This window comes from Poeciliopsis prolifica, unplaced genomic scaffold (assembly GCF_027474105.1).
Source record: "Poeciliopsis prolifica strain line A6 unplaced genomic scaffold, Auburn_PproV2 SCAFFOLD079, whole genome shotgun sequence".
NCBI lineage: Eukaryota > Metazoa > Chordata > Actinopteri > Cyprinodontiformes > Poeciliidae > Poeciliopsis > Poeciliopsis prolifica.
The window spans coordinates 549,921-572,365 of NW_026562454.1; the positions used below are offsets into that span (position 1 = coordinate 549,921).

The 22,445-nt window shown below is 44.2% G+C and overlaps 1 pseudogene; it reads right to left on the minus strand.

Annotated features, from left to right (window-relative positions):
• The window catches only part of LOC129352706 (tomoregulin-1-like), a 37,606-nt pseudogene extending 16,537 nt beyond the window's left edge, over window positions 1-21,069 (minus strand).
• Window positions 21,070-22,445: the final 1,376 nt, after the last annotated feature.

Here is a 22,445-nt window from a genome sequence, read left to right on the forward strand (position 1 = left end):
CCACAGTCAGCTGATCGTCCAGTCAGCTGATCGTCCAGTCAGCTGATCGTCCACAGTCAGCTGATCGTCCAGTCAGCTGACCGTCCAGTCAGCTGATCGTCCAGTCAGCTGATCGTCCACAGTCAGCTGATCGTCCAGTCAGCTGATCGTCCAGTCAGCTGACCGTCCACAGCTGACCGTCCACAGTCAGCTGACCGTCCAGTCAGCTGACCGTCCACAGCTGATCGTCCACAGTCAGCTGATCGTCCAGTCAGCTGACCGTCCACAGCTGATCGTCCACAGTCAGCTGACCGTCCAGTCAGCTGATCGTCCAGAAACATTCAGGACATTTAAAAACTGTTACATTAGTGAGTTTTATGGTTATTATCAGCAGAAACAAACAGCAGCACAGCAGTGGTGGTTTTTATGCTGATGCTAACGCCAGTTAGCATGCTAACATAAGTTAGCATTAGCATCTGAACGCTGTCTCTGCTTTAGGCAAGTTGATCAACTTTGTTGTTTAACATTAACTGCTTTTAGAAACTACTCAAATGTTAAATCTATAAACTGATAATAATGTTACTTAATTTATGCAGACGCTCCATCTGCACTGACGAAGATTCTTTGTTAGTTGTTGGGATTTCAGCTCCAGGTCTGTTTGCTGCGTCCTTTAAGGTTTGATCCGTTTTGTTGCATCGTCAACAAACAATCAATAAAACGACTTATTTTATTCAACTCCCCTCAGCGCTGCAGTGACTCTTTTCTCATGCTTAGAATGTTCTCATACTTAGAATGTTCTCATGCTTAGAATGTTCTCATGCTTGGAATGTTCTCATGCTTGGAATGAGAAACAGATTCAAAACTGGAACAAAACTTTGGTACGAATAAGAATCAGCTCAACTCCAAAGTTTCTAGAGCCGGTCCAGCATAGCAACGTTCTGCATGAACAAATAAAACATAAAACCGCTGAGCGGATTCCAGTTCAGAGGCTCTGAGCTTCAGGAGCTTTTAATGACTTTCATCAGAAGCTCCTAATTAAAATTGATCAGCTGATTAACCGACTCGTCCTCAGAAATCAATGAGTCTGATGATGATCTGCTCAGTTCAGAGCAACAAGCGGTCTGCTAAAACACAACAACGGCAGCACACTTTAAAACTAAATGTTTAGCTCGAAGCTTCAGTTTAAACAAAATATTAGTTTACCAACTAAATGTTTTTACTGAAATATCTAAATATTTAGTACTGAATTAAATATTTGGATATTTAATATTTAGCTTCAAACCAAAGCTAAACTTTTAGCTTATTTGGAAACTAAATATTAAGCCTACTAAATATTTAGTTAAGTCAAATATTTATCTTCACACTTAACATTGAGTCAACAACATTTATATTTAGTTTGAAACTGCAACAATTATTAAAGAATTGATAAAAAAGTAACCATAAATCATTTTAACCCAAATTATTGGTGTTAATTTCTGACCATATGAATTCATAAATCGAGGCTTTGAGATTTCACATTTATTTTACGTTGATTGTTGACTGAATGAGTCAAAGTCCATTAAATCCTGACGATGTGGATTTATGGAGCAGCAGCTAAAACCTTGAAGCGCCTCCTAGTGTTCATGGTTAAAACTGCTGCTAGCCATGATTTCATCACTATCTGTCCAGGACTACACTGGGCTCGGTGTATTTGCTGGACTCAGTGTCTGTCCTGGGCTCGGTGTATTTGCTGGACTCAGTGTCTGTCCTGGGCTCGGTGTATTTGCTGGACTCAGTGTCTGTCCTGGGCTCGGTGTATTTGCTGGACTCAGTGTCTGTCCTGGGCTCGGTGTATTTGCTGGACTCAATGTTTCCTGGGCTCGGTGTATTTGCTGGACTCAGTGTCTGTCCTGGGCTCGGTGTATTTACTGGACTCAGTGTCTGTCCTGGGCTCGGTGTATTTGCTGGACTCAGTGTCTGTCCTGGGCTCGGTGTATTTGCTGGACTCACCAGCAGAGCACGGCCCGTCATGGACTGGAGATGGATCTCTGCTGCTTGCAGGACGCCAGCCGTCGGTAGCACTCGTTCTGGTAGGTGTCTCCATTAGAGCCGCACACCGGGATGTAGTTTTTGTTGCACTGCGGATCAAAGGTTAAACTGGTCAGAAAGACTCAACAATCCAGCTGAGGTTCTGATTAAAGAGAGGAAAACAGGGCAGAAAATAACAGTGGACAATAAAAGGTAAATAACTGCTGAGCTCTTTGAATTTCATGTCATTAGAAAATAATCTGATCAGATTCTGTTGCCCAACATGGCAACGTCGCCCAGCCTTAATGAAACATGTCAGGATGTTTGGATCTGCGGATCCATATCCAATCAGAACCGGACGGCCTGCAGGCCTGAACGATGAGTTCTGATCGGTCTGGAGGTCCAGAGTGTTTGGGTTTGTTACCAGCTGAAACTAAAACTCATTGGAAGACGACAGGATGAAGCAGAAAAAGTTTCCTTCAAGGAAATCACTGAAATCACATTTGGAAAATAAATTCTTAATAATTTGAACCAAATGAGGAACCGTCTGCAAAGTTATATAAAAATTATCAGCACTTCTTTGGGTTGTTTATTCTGTCATGAGAAACAAAGAGGCTTCATCTTTTAAAGTTTCATCATGAAACTAAATAGTTAGTATTTTTAACTTCAAATTAAATATTTAGTTTGCAGCAGCAACATTCATCAATGTGACATAATAAGTAACATGATAAAATTTGACTGAATAAAAATTCATTTTTTCTCTTTTTAAAAACTAAATTAACCAAATTATTGCTGTTATTTTTTATGCTCCTTCTTTACAAACAAATTCCTCTGAGTGGAGACAGAATCAGGTAAAAGGTTTTCGTTCTTCTACCTGGTGCTGGCAGACGCATTTGAGCTGCCCGCCGTCGTCTTTGCATTCGCCGCCGTATCGGCAGGTGGAGACGTCGCAGACTCGCAGGTCGCTCTTCTTCTCTGACAGATCTGCAGCAGAGGAGGGAAATCACTGAAATCATTCAAACTTGATGAAAACATCGAGATTTTACTCATTTAAAGAATCCAAGTGGTTTAACGGAGCTTACACAAAATATACATTCAATATATAATGACTTCAATAAGATCTAGTGGGAAAGGATGATGCGGTCATCAAGCCTGATACTCAGAGCGTCGCTAACGAGGAACATTTCCCAAAATGTCAGCGTGTTTGAGGTCGCAGCCAAACGCAGAGAAGTTTCTGCTGCTTATCCTGAATCAGTTCTGCCCTTTACAGCTTTTTATGAGCAATCAGTTAATAAAATGTCACAACGTGACTCGATGGTCGCTTCCTTATCTGGCAGAGCTGAAGAGCAGATTAACCCACATACACACACACACACACACACACACACACACACACACACACACACACACACACACCCCCACACACACACACACACACACACACACACACACACACACAGGATCTGATAATAACAGGCCTCCATGTGTCAGAAAGCAGAGCCTCGCTCAGATCTCAGCCTGCAGCAGGACTGGCTCTCAACAGTCATGTAATGGTTCATAATTACACTGAGCAGCTCCTAAAATGGCCGCCGAAGAGGAAAACGCCGAAGAGGAAAACGCCGTGCGGACGAACAGATTCCTCCAGAAAACGTCACACAGAAACTGTTCATATGTTTAATGTCCAGAAATATTTACCTGCCAGAGTTTGAAGTAAAATCAGGATCAGAATCCAGTTTAAACCAGAAAACCTCCTTATTAAAACAAGATATAAAATACTGACTGATAACAAGTTAAAGACGTCGAGCGTTTCGTTGATTCTTCTCTCCTGTTTCTTGTAGACAAAGTTTTCCTGATTTAATTCTAAATCTCATAACAACATATAAAAATTGTTATCTTGCTATGATAAGAAAGTTTCTCATTGTGAGTTTTGAATAAAGAGGAATCGATTCATTAAAACTGGATCAGTTCTTCTGTTTGTTTTTGTCTCATACTGAGCCAGGTTCTGGTTCTGGTTCTGGTTCTGCTGGAGGTTTCTTCCTGTTGAAGGGGAGTTTTTCCTCCCACTGTCGCCTCATGCATGCCCAGTATGAGGGTTGCAGTAAAGCTTCGTTCACCTCAACGACTCCATCTGCTGGTTTCCAGCAGATTTTGAACTTTTTAAAAGGTTTAATTTTTTAAACTAATCTAAATAAACTGAACTTTAATAAACTGAACTGAAAGCCAGGATCATCTGGATGTGATTGATATTTTTAAAGAGCCTCAAACGACGTTTGAGTTTCTGGAAATAAACTGAATTAAATTGAATTTTCCTTTCAGTTTTAATCTGTTGAACTTTATTTTAATTTACGTCCCTAAACGTGTTTCATCTTGGACCTGGTTCTGCTGATTCTGTTGGTTCTGTTGGATCTGCTGGTTCTGTTGGTTCTGTTGGTTCTGTTGGTTCTGTTGGTTCTGCTGGTTCTGTTGGTTCTGCTGGTTCTGTTGGTTCTGTTGGTTCTGCTGGTTCTGTTGGTTCTGTTGGTTCTGCTGGTTCTGTTGGTTCTGCTGGTTCTGCTGGTTCTGTTGTCTCCACACAGGAAAACATTTTCACAGCTTCGTTTAAACACAACGTTGACATTTTGGTGGACAAGAAGAAACAAAAACGTGTTTCTGAAGTGCTGAAGTCTTTACATGCAGCTCCCATGAAAACCTTTAATGGTTTAAAACCAGTTTAGGCCAAAGCTGTGAGACTGGGAGCTTTTCTCTCTGCTGTTAACAGCAACAGCAGGCCTGGAGCTGCAGCTCTGCAGGCGTTCGCAGCTAATTAAGTCCATGCAGCGGCTGCATCCATCAGCACCTAAACACACACACACACACACACCACACACACACACACACACACACACACACACACACACACACACACACACACACACACACACACACACACACACACGCTTGGAGCCAGCTGTGTGTGAGGAGAGCTGGGAGGCAGAACGGTTTCCTGTTTCCAGGTTCTTCACACTGAAACAATCAACCAGCAGCAGTTGGTTAAAGGTCCAACTGGAGCCAAACTGGACCAGAGAGAAACTCCCAGTCAGGCTGCAGCAGCTGCTGCTGCAGGAGCTGCTGCAGCTCCTCTGAGGTTCTTCACTCTCATGCATTTTACAGCAGAAGATCAGAAATGCACATTTCTAATCTGCTTCATGCCTTCACATGACATTTTATCAGTAAAGAGGCATTTTTCTGGTACTTATTAATTTTTGCCTCTTATTTTCTCATTAATCAAAATAAAAAATATTAATTCTGATATTTGTATTTATTGAAGATGTTTTTGTTTGATTTTTGTTCAAATTGTTGAACATTTACCTGGTTATTGACTGAATGTTTCTTCATTTTATAATTTTTTTCTTGCATTTATTTTAATTTTTTTGTCTATAAAATAATTTTCCTGAATTTATTGAAGGATTTTCTGTCTTTGGTTTGTTTCTGTTTGCAGACGTCAGGAATCAGAAACTAAAGAAAACTGATTATATTCAGTATATTCAGTTTTCCTCATCCCAGTCTTTGTTCTTTAATCTATTATATAGATAAACAAATGTTTAGTCTATCTATCGTATATTTCACATGAACGTTATGGAAACATTTAATCTTTTCTTTGGTCCAAACCGAAGAACCAAACATCCCATCAAACGTGTCGGATCTTAAACTCGACCTTCATCTGTTGTTTCTGTTTCCATGCAGAAAACCCAGATTTAGTTCTTCCTTCATCCTGAAAGACAAACTTATAGAAAACATTTTCCCGTCATCCTGACTCCCAACGGCTCGTTTCAGAGAAGCCGAATCTTTTCAGTCGGGCATCAAACTAAAAGTAAAAGAACAAAAACAGGTTTTTCTCTCCTGAGTTTCTTTTTTCGTTTCATCACAGAGAAGAGAATCTTCTGAAGGTCTGCCGCTTTATCCTCGGTGGATGTGAAGCATCACTGATGCATGATGGGACGTGAAATCCCGTCACGCTCCTGCAGTCGGAGCGTTGTGAAAGGATTAAAGAAGAAACTGTTCATGACGCTTTAGAGAAACTCATAAATCCTAATCAGACCAACAGCTGAAACCAGATACAGCGCGTCGGGTCCGAGGCCCCCAGGAGCCTCCAGGGAGCCAGCAGGGGCCACCAGGGGGCCAGCAGGGGCCACCAGGGGGCCACCAGGGGCCACCAGGGCCAGCAGGGGCCACCAGGGGTCCCCAGGGGCCGGGGGCCACCAGGGGGCCTCCAGGGGCCACCAGGGGGCCTCCAGGGGGCCTCCAGGGGCCACCAGGGGGCCTCCAGGGGCCACCAGGGGGCCTCCAGGGGGCCACCAGGGGCCTCCAGGGGGCCTCCAGGGGCCACCAGGGGGCCAGCAGGGGGCCTCCAGGGGCCACCAGGGGGCCAGCAGGGGGCCTCCAGGGGCCACCAGGGGGCCAGCAGGGGGACCACCGGGAGGCACCAGAGGCCCCAATACTGATAAATTAAACCACAGTCACTACGCACTGATCAGAAAACAGGAGCTCAATTTGTTTGGAATAAGCAGCAGAAACCACCAGATTTTCATTCAACACTCAGAAACACTGCAGGAAAGAAGCCACTCTGCATGACCTTTGACCTGAACCCAGGCAGTGAAGCCAGATGTTTACAAACGCTGAATAAAAATACAGATATCAGTTTTTCTCCCAGTCTGGTGAGAAATTGGACAAAAAGTTTCCTGATTCAAATCAACATGTAGAATCAGAGTTAGCTTAGCGTTCACAGCTCACCAACCAGACCGGACCGGATCGTACTGGATCGGACCGGACCGGACTCAGTACCAAACATTGATCAGTTTGTTTCCTGACCTCTGTCACGTTTCTCTCCTGAACTGATTCCTGCTTGTTTCAAAATGCTGCCGTTTCTCAGTCGGTGTTTAAGCCTCGGCTCGGGTTCATTAAATGGATTCACTCTAATTCACTTTCATTTAAAACATTTGCCAGAAAGCAGTTAATACGGCGGCGGCGGCCGGGTTTGGAGCGCTGAGGTGGGAAGCGCAGACCGCCGCTGATTGACGGCGCTCTCTGTGTTCCTTGGTTCTCTTAATGGAAAAGCTATTTGCAGACATGAAGCCCTTTCAGCTGTAAATCTAGTCTGGGTTTTATTTGCAGGCAGCGTTCATGTTCTGCATGAATGACGGAGCCATTATGCAGCTTCGCATTACGAGCAGTAAGAGCTCCGACCAAAGAGTCATAAAATTACCAGAATAAACTCATTTCACAAAAAATCCTGATGTTAGAAGAATGACGACGGAGTAATAACAGGAAAAATATATAACAATAAACGCAAAATATTACAGAATACAAATTTGTCAAAGAATAAAAATCTTAATCTGATTTGATTGAAATAATTTTATATAAAAAATTAAAGAGCAGCTGCTTCGCCCTCCTCTTCCTCCTCTTCCTCCCCCAGCGTCTCATTTGCATAAGCTCCGCCCTGTAACTGCGTCGCTTCAGCCTGGTAGCTGCTGGGAGGAGCGGCTCTGGTTTAACTGGTTTCAGACGAATCTGAGCTGAAAACAGCCTGAAGTTCAAACACAAACATGTTTACATCGATCAACGCAGCATAATCAGATTAAAAACCCAAAACACTTTAAATATGAAAATATTTTTATATTTAGAACAAAAGGAGTTAAAGTAGGAAACTGGATCCATGTGTTTCAGCCTCAGAACCAGACGGGCCAATGAAACGGCTCCAAAGGTCCGGTTCTGAAAAACTACAGAACGAAAACTAAAATTATATTGTCATCTTACTATGCATCATTTATGAATGTTAGTTATAAACTAAATATTTAGCTTTCAAATGAAATCTTTCGTTAGCATGCTAGCCTGCTAAATGTTTATACCCAAGGTAAATATTTACTTCTAAACTAAACATGTATTTTACAAACTAAATGTGGAACTTAGAACTAAATATTTAACAGGCTAACAGTATTTAGCAAGTCAGCTAGTTTTATAAATATTTGGCTTAATTGCAAAATATTTAGTTTTCATACTGAGCAATATTTGCTAGGTATGTTTTTAGCTTGCCAACTAGCAACCATGCTAATTATTTAGCAAAAACTAAACTAAATATTTAGTTTACAATCTGAATGTTTACTTGCAAAAGCTGATGCTGCCCTCTGATCTGGTTCTAAACAGAACCAGAACCAAAACAAGGAACTGGATCCAAAAAAGCCCAATACAGTAGAACCTCAGTTCACGTGTTTCTGAACAGAAATGGATGAGAGTTAAACAGATGAGAGTTAATTAGATGAGAGTTAAATAGATGAGACTTAAACAGATGAGAGTTAATTAGATGAGAGTTAAATAGATGAGAGTAAAATAGATGAGAGTTAAATAGATGAGACTTAAACAGATGAGAGTTAATTAGATGAGAGTTAATTAGATGAGTTTTTCTGCAGAACCTTTTAGCTGCAGGTTGATGTGAAACTCAGAGTCTCAGTTTTTCCTCCTGAAGTCAGTTTAGTTTTAGTTTTACTTTAAGTGATGAAATGAGTTTTTGCCCCTGAGGGGTTTTTGTTTCTTGCAGCCTGTTTACGGCACCTCTGCTCCAAACCCGGCCCAAACCCTCCTGGACCCGACCCAGACTCCCGCTGCTCCGCTCCAGCATGAAGGCCCAACAAAGAGGCTTTCAGCCCACAAAACAGTTAAAACCTTGATTATAAAACAGCTTCATTTGAAGTAGCTGTCAGCAGGTCAAAGCGTGTTGACAGGCAAACACAGAGCCACACAGGGCCACACAGAGCCACACAGGGCCACACAGGGCCACACAGGGCCACACAGGGCCACACAGAGCCACACAGGGCCACACAGGGCCACACAGAGCCACACAGAGCCACACAGAGCCACACAGGGCCACAGGGCCACACAGGGCCACACAGGGCCACACAGGGCCACACAGGGCCACACAGAGCCACACAGAGCCACACAGAGCCACACAGAGCCACACAGAGCCACACAGGGCCACACAGAGCCACACAGAGCCACACAGGGCCACACAGGGCCACACAGGGCCACACAGGGCCACACAGAGCCACACAGAGCCACACAGGGCCACACAGGGCCACACAGGGCCACACAGGGCCACACAGGGCCACACAGAGCCACACAGGGCCACACAGGGCCACACAGAGCCACACAGGGCCACACAGGGCCACACAGAGCCACACAGGGCCACACAGGGCCACACAGGGCCACACAGGGCCACACAGGGCCACACAGAGCCACACAGAGCCACACAGAGCCACACAGGGCCACACAGAGCCACACAGAGCCACACAGGGCCACACAAAGCCACACAGGGCCACACAGGGCCACACAGGGCCACACAGGGCCACACAGGGCCACACAGGGCCACACAGGGCCACACAGGGCCACACAGAGCCACACAGAGCCACACAGGGCCACACAGGGCCACACAGGGCCACACAGGGCCACACAGGGCCACACAGGGCCACACAGGGCCACACAGGGCCACACAGAGCCACACAGAGCCACACAGGGCCACACAGGGCCACACAGGGCCACACAGAGCCACACAGGGCCACACAGGGCCACACAGGGCCACACAGGGCCACACAGAGCCACACAGGGCCACACAGGGCCACACAGGGCCACACAGGGCCACACAGGGCCACACAGGGCCGCCTCGCCGCGACGAGGAGAGGAGAGGCGGCGCCATTTGCATTTTAATTTCCAGCCCTGAGCCGGTTTCTGCCCTTTAGCTCCTCTGTCAGGATCCGTCTTCCTCTCTGCCTCGCGATCGTCAACCTCTCACAGCCAACCAATCACATAAATCTCCCCGACGGCGTCCTGACGGCCACCGAGACGGAAAATCTGTCCCCTGGTATTGATTCAGAGGCAGCGTCGCGTCGCAGCCGCGATGGGATTTTAGTTTTCCTTCTCCATCCTGGAGAGGAACAAACCGGTTCCAGGTCAAAAACAAACCGTTTCTCTGAACATTCCTGGAGCGTCGATGATGTCAACATCAGTAAAGATGGCGGACAGAGATTCAGATTAAACCGTTTTCTGGGTCATAAAAAGTTTCTCACCTCCCAGTCGACTAAAAATAATCTGCAGGAACTGAGACGAGTGTTTGTTAAATCAGAGACAACAAAGAGATCATCTTCACATTCATTCTAGAGAAATAACCTGCAGCTGTTTCAGAAACGTCTGGATTATTCCCAGAACGTCTGGATTATTCCTAAAACGTCTGGATTATTCCTAAAACGTCTGGATTATTCCCAAAACGTCTGGATTATTCCTAAAACGTCTGGATTATTCCCAAAACGTCTGGATTATTCCCAAAACGTCTGGATTATTCCCAAAACGTCTGGATTATTCCTAAAACGTCTGGATTATTCCTAAAACGTCTGGATTATTCCCAAAACGTCCAACAGGATTCTGTTTCTGTATGAACCTTTAAATCTTTCTTCTTCTGCTGATTTTAAGGAAGTGATGAACCAGAATCAGAGGACATGAAACCATTTATGTTTTTTAGATTTGTCATGTATAAATATTTATGAGACTCTTTCTGTTAATAAAAAAACGTTTTAATAAAGTTTGGTTCAGTAAGAAATGTTTTCAGTCTTAGGAGCAGATCTTCAGCTGGTTTTGTTTCTGCTGTCATCAGGATGCCGCAGAGTGAGCCAACACACACACACACACACACACACACACACACACACACACACACACACACACACACACACACACACACACACACACACACACACACACACACACACACAGATTTATAGAGGTTCTGCTTCCTGAATGAATCGGCCCAGAGACTCGCTGAGGCGAGACTAATCTGGCCTATTCCAATCCCGGTCCCAGCGGTGGACGCCCGGCCCCCCCAGCAGGTCGCCTGCTGCACTTCATGCATTTTAATTGGGGCAACGTAGAGCTGCGGACATAGATATGCAAGCCGACCAGCAGGCTGGTTTGTTACACGCAGAATAAAAAACAAAAAGATGAATTATGAACGACCCGGTCCCAGAACTGGAACATCTAACTGTGTTTTCTGTATCAACGTACTTTGTTACAGATCTAAATATACGTTTTGCATGAAGATAAAAAAAAGTCTTGAAAAAACCTTAGCTTCAAGTTATGGTTCAAATTCTCTACAACAAAAATCACTTCAGTGTTTAAGGTTATTAACGGGTTAATAAAATCATCAGATCAGCCGTAAACTTTACTTAAAACAAGCAGAATGATTTTCAGCTGCAGAAAATCAAATGTTCACCAGAGAAATGATTTATTCTTACATTTTAGACAAGAAGATTAAATTCTGTCTTTAGAGTAACATCGTTAGCATTGTGTTCGGTAACGAGCTAGCAGCAGCCCTCATGCTAGCATGAACATTTCCATATAAAAGATAAAATAAACATCCTGAACTGAAGAGGTCACTGTTGGTCAACATGCTAATAATTATTCACATGTTTTATTGTATTACAGAAAAAATATTCCAATAAAAAATCTGCATAATCTGTCAATTTTCTATTAAATGAATCGTCTGAATAATCCCAACTGTGAGCCACAAACAGCTCATGTTTGGCTGCACAGAAAACAGTCACTGGATCTCCAACATGAAAAAACCTTCAACCTTTTCTTTTGGAGGGAAATCTGGAAATATGAGTAAATATCTCAGGAAAGTAAAGATCAGGAGGCTGAATGAAGAATTCACACAGAGACGATCATCACCAGTCGGTCACCAGTAGGTCACCAGTCAGTCACCAGTCAGTCACCAGTAGGTCACCAGTCAGTCACCAGTCAGTCACCAGTCAGTCACCAGTCAGTCACCAGTATGTCACCAGTCAGTCACCAGTCAGTCACCAGTAGGTCACCAGTCAGTCACCAGTCAGTCACCAGTCAGTCACCAGTCAGTCACCAGTCAGTCACCAGTCGGTCACCAGTCAGTCACCAGTCGGTCACCAGTAGGTCACCAGTAGGTCACCAGTCAGTCACCAGTAGGTCACCAGTAGGTCACCAGTAGGTCACCAGTAGGTCACCAGTCAGTCACCAGTAGGTCACCAGTAGGTCACCAGTCAGTCACCAGTCAGTCACCAGTCAGTCACCAGTAGGTCACCAGTCAGTCACCAGTAGGTCACCAGTAGGTCACCAGTCAGTCACCAGTCAGTCACCAGTAGGTCACCAGTCAGTCACCAGTAGGTCACCAGTCAGTCACCAGTCAGTCACCAGTAGGTCACCAGTAGGTCACCAGTAGGTCACCAGTCAGTCACCAGTAGGTCACCAGTAGGTCACCAGTCAGTCACCAGTCGGTCACCAGTAGGTCACCAGTAGGTCACCAGTAGGTCACCAGTCAGTCACCAGTCAGTCACCAGTAGGTCACCAGTCAGTCACCAGTAGGTCACCAGTAGGTCACCAGTCAGTCACCAGTCGGTCACCAGTAGGTCACCAGTAGGTCACCAGTCAGTCACCAGTAGGTCACCAGTAGGTCACCAGTTCCCATCTCATTAAACTGGTCCTGCTTTAATTAGAACATTTCAGTTGATCCAGACGTCCAGAAAAGCTCTAAAACTCCCAAATATGTTGAACGTCACTGAGCTGAAAGATAAAATCAAATCTGTGAGTTGAAGTGAGTGACTTCAGGTTTTGTTGAATAATTCAGAGGCTTTGAATCTTCCTGAGTTCAGTAATGGGGATGACAGCAGGAGGACAGAAGTTTGTTGAGACGGCTGATTTATTCCAAAGACATCAGTTTTAATCGTGTCTTCTGGGTTTTCTGCTCAGACTCTTATTGACGTTCACAAGCAGCTTTTAAAGTGTTCCCTGAAAGAAGCGCAGCAGCACCGAGTTTTTCCAAACTCTGAGAGAAACTCGGTCTGGAACATTTACCTCAGGCCAACCTGCAGAGGTTACTGAAACTTTAACAGGACACTTACATCACAAGTCGACTCACAACCAGGCCAGTGAAGTTTGGTGCAACGATCAGAACCTGAGCAACTTCAGGTCAGTCGACACAATCAGGACAAAATGTTGATGTTCACAGCTGAACACAATGAATGTTGGAGGAATGTTTGAAAAACGTACAGCAAGGCGGCCATTTTGGGTCGATTTTTGATATCCACACAGCTTTGATCTTAACAAAACTCCAACGGATCTGAAGCCACCGGCTTCATGTTTGGTCTGTATGCAGTTAAAGGATGGGGGTTAAATGTTATCAAAACATATTCACCAAGCAAACTCTAGAACACTGACAGACAAAGGTCAAAGTGCACTGAGCCTAAAATGAATCTTACACTGATGTATTTTTAACTACTTAGTGGCCTGTCGACTCCATGAGGTCACAGACTGACATCAACCTAACCAGCATCGGGTCAGAGGTCAAGTACTGAGCTGCTGTCATTTCCATTAAAGCAGAAACAGTTTCGCAGTAGGGCGTTGCCATGGCGTTGCCAAACTTTTGGCTGTAAATATTTCAGCCAATCCGAACCGACCTGGATGTGAACGAGTCGCCATGTTTCTGTTTCTCGGTCCAAACCTCGGCTGATGCTCCAACCAGCAGTCTTGTGGTTTTACCTCCACAATAAACTTTATTAATCTGCAAGGATTTCACAGTCAGTTTGACTCTGCAGAGCCAGGAGGAGTCTGACCTCTGACTGCAGCTCTTAGGGTTCATCCGGTTCTGTTTGGTTCGGTTCTGTTTGGTTTGATTCTGTTCGGTTCTGCTCGGTTCTGTCCAGTTCCGTTCGGTTATCCAGGTGACTGACAGCCGGATCGCCTGCCTCAGAACCTCAAACGGTTCTGCTGTGAGTCCATGCAGACACTCCTGACCCGGCCGCTGAATGACTCTGAGTGTTTGGAGTTTAACGTGTTTCCTTCAGTTAAAGACGATCAGTAAAGAAGGAGAAACCAGTGAAGCTCTGCAGGAAGAACCACATCAGGAAACCAAACCATCTGCAGCCTCCATCCCGACTTTAAGGAGTTTCTTTAATTAAACTAAAGTTTGGAAAGTTGATCTCCAGCGGCTGACGAACTGCCCGTTACCTCATGAAAGACCATTAAAAGTGTCTGTCAGCCGTTAACGCTGCAGCTAATTGGTTTGAGCTAAACTAATAAAAGAATTATTTCCAGGCTGCAGGAGATCAATGAGAGGAGGTGAGCTAATTTAACCCGGAAAGCTTTTATTTTGGCGAGCCGGCGGTCCAGTTTGTCTCCAGGAGAAACGAGACAGGAAGTTTTATGAGACCAGGAGGAAGTTAAATAAACCTGAATCATCAGAAACTCTTCAAACAGAAACAACCAGACAGCATCAGTTCAGGAAAGAAAACATTACAGCTGCAGTTAGATTAAAAAATACAAATTATGAAAGAAACTGAAGAACTTGCCATCAATCAGAAATATTAAAAATAATAGGTTTAATAATTTATCATCAAAAATATTTTTGAATTGAAAATGTTGCTATTTTGATGCTATGTATGAAAAGTACAAAACATTTTCATGTGTAATTTGCTCTAAAACACAATAAATGAGTGAATGAAGGTTTTCTAAAGCAGGATGAACCGAGACATGACATCACTGCCTCACTGCTTCCTGATTGGACAGCTTGTTCCGGTCAGAACACGCTGGTGCTGCCGCGGTCTGGAACCAACATGGCTGCTGCAGACGTTGCAACGATAGCAGTGTTTTGTTTCCGTTTGCTGTTCTCTAGAAACTTGATATTTTTGGAGTTAAAATGCAGCCAAGAAGGAAAACAGCCGGAGTACAAAAGGCTGTGAAGAGCAGGACGTGCAAAACGAAGCTCTGAAATCTGCAGGCCTCCCTCTGGACTCGGTTATGTAACGTACACAAAGAGCTTCAAAGTGTGAAAGTAAGCTCACACTTTAAAAAAGAAATAAAAAATTCTCCCAGAAAGCTTCAGGAGTTAAAGTTTCAGATCTGAGACAGGAAACAAACCGTCAATTATTTAAAACCTTGATTAAGATTCAAGACCTGAAGTTATAAATGCAGAGTGAAGATTAAAAGTTTGGTTTTCTTATTTCATGATGTGCAGCTTCTGGACACAAACACAGAAACAGCTGGAGGACAAGAAGGAGAAGAAGAAGAAAACTCAGACGGAAACTCTTTGTAGTTTTCTAATATTCTGTTTATAACTGAACTAAAGTAAAACCAGGAATCATTTTCTAACGCCAACATGGCGTCTGATCACCATCTGGACGTGTTTATGGTTCAAACTGTTTAAAATGTTACGTTTGATGCTGACGGAGAAATAATTACATCTGATATTAACCGACGACGTTCTGATTCTGTCAGAGCTGCAACTAAAGATTTCGTCTCGGAAAACAATCTGCTCTCCGACTGGCTGAAAATAGTTTTCATTTCAGATGAACGAGTGAGAAACGTTATGAAAAATTGTGTCGAGGGAGTTTGTCTGAAATGTTTCAGGTCAATAAAATGTAAAAAACAAAAACTGTTTTTAAATTCTGATTTTATTTAGCAAAGAAAGAAAAGCAGCCTCATGGCCGATCGATGCAAAATGTGACCAATTTTTATTCAATTAATCAATTAAATGATTTTTTTTAATTGCACATTCTGCAGATTTTTATGCAACGTTAGAAATATATCGAAAAGGTAAAAACATAAATAACTAAATAACTTTTAAAATAAACATTTGATGAACTAGAATGAAATGATATTTGGAGGAAACGATGATCTGCTGCTTAAAATCCCAACATTTCCAAACAGTGAAGCAATGAGCAAAGATTTTACTTCTGTCAAAGTGGAGAAATAAATTGTTCTCAGTCAAAATGTCCAACAAAACTAAAATAACCAAAGTTACATTTTTAATTTCTTCAATTAAGGATTAATTAATTTTTCAGAAATCTGCAAACTGAAACTCCAAAAGCAGCAAAGTCCTGAGTAGAACCCGGTCAGAACCTCCCGCTGTTTGTGTGACCAATCAGAGCGATTCGCTGGGAAACCCTGAAACTGAGCCGATATGTGAAGCCGATATGTGAAGCCGACATGTGCAGCCGACGTGTGAAGCCGACATGTGAAGCCGACATGTGAAGCCGAGCGGCTCGCTGCCTCTGCTCAGGATTCATCCACATTCAGGCCGTTTGCAGACAGAAAGCAGCAGGAACCGATTATCCTGTTTGCATCTTTTGAGCAATAAAACGCTCACAAACAGAATCCAGCCATAAAACGTCTGATGCTGAAAACGGTTTGATCCCAGCAGGAAGTGATGAAGGCAGGAAGCAGCTGAGGTTTTAGTTTGATGTGAAGCAGCAGCAGCAACCCAAACAAACACGACATAAACTATGGAAACCGACTGCTGAGTCCACCATGGCATGGAGACCAGATTATAGATCCATGGATTCTGTGAACCAGTCGGGCACCAAACTATCAGCTCCTTCTGGGTCCAAATCACAACAAGTTTCAAATAAACGTAAAAGTTAAAAACATCTTTCATAAAGAACTTGAACAAGAACTTTATGCAGTTTTGAAGATCAAATCCAGATGCATTAAGAATCATCTAATGATGATTTTCAGAATCAAAACTTGGAAAATAAAAATCGGTGCTAAGAGAGCTAACAAATTTAACAGAGCTAACCACTAACCTAGCCAGCAGCGCTAACAGAGCTAACCACTAACCTAGCCAGCAGCGTTAGCAGAGCTAACAGAGTTAACCACTAACCTAGCCAGCAGTGCTAGCAGAGCTAACAGAGCTAACCACTAACCTAGCCAGCAGCGCTAGCAGAGCTAACCACTAACCTAGCCAGCAGCGCTAGCAGAGCTAACAGAGCTAACCACTAACCTAGCCAGCAGCGCTAGCAGAGCTAACAGAGCTAACCACTAACCTAGCCAGCAGCGTTAGCAGAGCTAACAGAGCTAACCACTAACCTAGCCAGCAGCGCTAGCAGAGCTAACAGAGCTAACCACTAACCTAGCCAGCAGCGTTAGCAGAGCTAACAGAGCTAACCACTAACCTAGCCAGCAGTGCTAGCAGAGCTAACTGCTCTCAGCTCCAGAGGCAGAATGATTGTGGTGGAAAAACCTCCTCAACTGGTTTCATTGCAGAGCATCGGGGTTGTTGATGTTCTGACCCCGTGAACAGCAGTGAATATTTTCTCCAGATGAGCGCTCCGGCTAAACGGCGCGGCTGTAAACCGTAAACAACACGGACAGGACATCAATATTCATCCGCGGTCCTGTTAATGTCGGAGCGGCTGCTGAAAATTTAATCAGGCCCGTTTCTCCCGCTGAGTTCATCCGTCATGTCGGCGTCGCCGGACCGAGCCGAGCGATCCGTGAGGCACCGACAGCTTCCCAGGAGGAAGCAGCTTAAAATTACCAGCATGATTTCATTTGTGGTGCAGAGGGAGAACCAAACCCGGCTGGGTCGGGTCGGACCGGGTCAGACCGGGTCGGACCGGGTCAAATCGGCGACAGAAAACAACGCACCGCCGTGACTTTGTAAAGTTTGTAGAGTCAAAAATGAACAGCAATCAGTTGGAATAATGAAATTAATTTACAAACTAAATGTTTATCTTTGGTCTGAATATTAAAACTATATTATTACTTAGTCAACTAAATATTTAAAACCAAACATCCATAAATTCTAACACTGTAGACATGAAGGACCTCCAATCTATCGTATCTTCCAGGATGAATGTATCACAAACTGATTAGTTTGCACAGCATGAAGAACCATCTGGAGATCAATAACTGATAATCAGCTGATCATCTCTGGACTCAGAACATTTGATAACGTTTGTTTCTTAATGCATCATAAAGCTGATAAAGACGTTTCATCAGATGTTTCAGACACAAACGATAAAAAGTTTCATTCTGGACTGAAGCCAAAGCAGAACAACAGCAACGTTTTTTATTTTATTTTATTTTATTTTATTTTATTTTATTTGTTATTCACAAATATTATCTCAGGTTTTCCTGATATTCAGCCCTGATGATCCGGTTTCACCTCCTTAGCAGAAGGAAAGCAGAGATGATGATGATGATGATGATGATGATTATGTCACAGTACAATTAGAAATCCAGGAAGATCAGCAGAAAAACTCAACAGCAAAATAAAGAATCGAAACCAAAACGAAACGTGAATAAAGCGAGCTGCACAGCTCCAGAGGACGGTAAAACTGAATTTTGATATCTGTCGGGAACGGGTGATTCCTGGTGATGGTCTTACTTTTTACTCCCAAAGTTCATTTGGGAGAATTTAAGGCAACAAAGGATCACCTGTGATTATCATTCAGTCCAGGACACACAACCTGCGTCCCGCTGTCTCTCTGTCCTCATCCACTAGGCTGAACTGCTTCAGTCTGATGGACGGAAATCGAAGCTCAAAATTCGATGGTTTCATTGGTGATTAAAGTCATTTTGGAGCATTAAAAACCAGCAGCAGGATGTTTTTAACTCCAGTTCCATGGAAAACAGCAGAAATGTTTCAAACCTATCAAATCATCAAAGGGAATTTTGTTCTCATTGTTTGATTTTTCTGATTTTCATGAACATGTTGGAAAAACTTTGAAGCCAAAGAGTCGACGCTCCGAGTCGAACATCTGGTTCCTGCAGCTGCAGATAATTTAACCCTGGAGGTGTGAGGGAAACCTCTAAAATCTCTAAAACCTCTGACGCTTTGGGTTCATAAAAACCAGCATGAGACGAACCACATCCTCTCACCCTCTCACCCTCTCATCCTCTCATATTCAGGACAGGCTGCAGAGCAGATGTGGCTCCTCAGCGACCAGCAGCCACATGAGAGGAAACCACAAACATCCACGAAGCAGCAGCCAAACAGAACCACATGCCGTGCAGCTGACCCGCTGGCTCTGGATGAACACATGAATTCATGTTTGGATCTGAACCGGATGGAGACACATTTTGCTGCTGCTGTTCACCAACAGGGACGACATTCTGAAAACGCCGTTTGTTCTGGACACAAACAGTTTTTCAGCTGATGAAATGAAAGTTTTTCAGCTGATGAAATGAAAGTTTTTCAGCTGATGAAATGAAAGTTTTTCAGCTGATGAAATGAAACTCCATCGATTCCTCCGGATGAAAGGGTGAGGTTTCCATGGCTACGCCTGCAGAGGCGCTCCTCAGGTTTCTGAGGATGATGATGATGATCTGTGATCAGAAACCCTGAAAGCCAAACTCAGAATCTGCAGGTCAGACGCTGAACCGTCATCCACAGTGGATGCTTGGTGCTTCACCAACGCTGAGTTTTCCCAGCAGACCTTGAACTCAGCACCCAAAAGCCATGTTGACACACTTCCTGTTGGAAACGTCTGGAGACTCATGTGACTCTGAATGCTTCACCTGCAGAAGGTGAGAATCCTCCCATATGAAATATTTACCTGAAATATCTATTAAAACAGGAAGGAGCAGAAACACAGTTGGTGAATATTAAATTGTGATGCTGCAGATTCATATTAACCTCGTCACTTTACATGAAGTTAAAATGCAAAAATCCTTAAAATGAGCTCAGAAGCATCTGCAGTTTGTTTCACATCATTTTAATAAACTGACATTAAATTTATCCTGTTTCTGTTTAAAATGCTGAATGTCTAAAACCACAGAAAATGAATGAAATGGTTTTCTAAGAGTTTTCAGCTTTAACAATCAGTAAAGAGTGAAAAAACCTGCTGATGGTTTCAAATTCAGTCCTAACTTACGGAGGGATTTCTGATTTTTAGAGTCGTTTTATTTTGAAATCTCAGGTTTGCCCAACATGTTTGAGGTGAAAATTAGAAAAATATCCATAAAGAATCAGATGATTTATGGCAGGAAATCCAAATAACTGGATTATAAACCGTATTATTTTCTAAACATCAGACTGAACAGAGTCAGGGATTGATGGATCCATAACGGATCAGCCTGATGAACGGATGAAACTTTGATGTTTGCAGCAACAGCAGCTGCAGCAACAGCAGAAGCAGCTGCAGCAGCAACGGCAGCTGCAGCAACAACAACAGCAGCGGAAACAACAGCTGATGCATCAGCAACAACAGCAGCACCAGCAGCAGCAACAGCAACAGCAGCAGCAACAACAGCAGCAGCAACAGCAGAAGATGCTGCAGCAGCAGCAACAGCGGCAGATGCTGCAGCAGCAGCAACAGCAGAAGATGCTGCAGCAGCAGCAACAGCGGAAGATGCTGCAGCAGCAGCAACAGTAGAAGATGCTGCAGCAGCAGCAACAGCGGAAGATGCTGCAGCAGCAGCAACAGCGGCAGATGCTGCAGCAGCAGCAACAGCGGAAGATGCTGCAGCAGCAGCCCTTTGTGCCTCTGCTGCCTAGTCAAAGCAAACAGATTCATCTCCCATAAAGGCTGAAGAAGCTCTAATGAAAAACATCCCATTACTGAAGCCCAATTCGGTTTAAAGGCTTTAATCCAATAAAAGGCCCTAAAGATGAAGAAGTGACTCTGATCCCTGCAGACGTGGATCAGGAGCATCTGGAGCCGCAGGAACACAGACTGCAGGAGCTGCAACGCAGCACCAGAAAAACTTCAGGACAAGTCCTGCTGTCCCAGGAAGCAGCTGCAGCATCAGGACAGTCGGTCCGTGTTGCTGCAGCAAGAACCCAGACCACCTCACCCGCCCAACCTGGCAACCCGCAGCCTTACCTGAGCACTCCTTGCCTCTGCCTTTGCACTCTCCGCTCTGCGGCTGGTATGAAGCCCGAACCTCCGGTCCGGCCAGCAGCAGCGCCAGCAGCCAGGCGGCCGCCAGGCACCGGGCCGCTCCGCCCGGGTTCCGGCGGCACCTCCCAGGGCCCGTCAGCATCATGGAGGAGACCCGAAGCCCGCAGTCCGCTCGGCTCGGCTCGGTTCGGCTGCCGCACACGCTTCGGTGTAATTCCTGAAAAAACGCGGCTGTCCGGACGGCGCGTCCCGCAAAGAAGGAGCTCCAAATGCGGGAGAGAGGCAGCGGTGCAGGAGCGATGATTCCTGCGGGATTCCTGCGGGATTCCGGGTTCAGGAAGCTTCAGAGGCGGTCCGGTCCGGCAGCAGCATCCTCAGTCGAGCCTCCGCCGCTCAAACTCCGAGTCTCTCACAGCGGATCTGATGTCACCCCCGCACAGAACCCGCAAACCACCGGAGCGCTCCGGCTGCGCGTCCGCCGCGCGGCAAGGAGGCGTGAGGGGCGGGACGCGGCGCGCAGAGCGAAGCGGCAGCTGCGACCACAACAAAGAGACCCGGACTGAGGAAGAGGAGGAGGAGGAAGAGCAGGGGGGGCGGGATGGTCACGTGAGAGGATGCAACACTCCCACACACCTCCACGCCTCTTCACGCACACGCACGCGCGCACACCTTACACACACAGCCAACACGCTGCTGCAACAGAGAAGAAACCGCAGAAGGTCAAAGTTCAACAAGTTCAACATTCATTTACTGGTTTTAGAAATATACAATAAAAAATAAAAATAAACAGGTAAACAGTCAGAACAAGATTCAAATGATTAATTAATTATTTATCAGCCAATTTAGTGAAAACGACTGATGATAAAAATGATTCATTTTTCCTCATTTCTGTTGTTTCTTTTTGGATTTTGACATTTTTTCCTGTAAGAACTCAAATATTTTCCAACTTCAATTTGAGTTTTGTTTTTTTCTTTTGCAGTTTTTATATTTAGTCTGTTGTGACATAATGATGCATCATTTTAACAGAAGTTTTCTTTTCAAAGCAACATGTGAGGAACTTTTTTGACCTCAAAGGGAAATGAAACGAACTCAAAGTCTCTTCAGCAGAAAACGTGAAACGTTCTGAGTTTTCATGATCCTGGAAGCAACCAGGACAAAAAGTTCTGAACGAAACTTCATACAGGAAGATGCTCCAGTTAGGGTTAGGGTTACCCAGTTCAGTCTGACTGGAAACTAAAATGAAGCAACTGGAGAAAATCCCAGTGAAGATCAAACCTCAGTGCAGCAGGGGAAAACGTTTCCAATGGATTTCATTTCCTTTTCACTGCAAAAACACAAAATCCTAGCAAATATTTTTATGTAGTTTCTAGTGAAAATAAAACCAAACTAACTCAAAAGTAGAAAGAGCTTGTTTTAAGTAAATACTTTATTAATATTGATTAAAAAGTTCTTTACATTATTTTACTTCTAACATGGGAAAATGTTTTATAAGTAAAATAATCTCCAAATGAAACTAGAACAAAAAGTTACTGATAAATGATTTTGTCTGGTTTCAGGTGCAGTCAGACGTTTTCACTGGAAACTGGACCATAAATTCTTGGTGTTTTTGGGATCAATAAAGTATTTTTGACATTTTTAACGGAAGGCGATGGAATGAAGGATCCTCGCTGAGCTTCTCCTCTCTTCCTGTCCTAATGAATAATTTGAAGCTGGTTGGTTGCTGCAGTCAGAAGTGGGTCACTGCTCAGACTGCAGGTCCTGCTGGACCCGGCGCTCCCAGGGAACCGC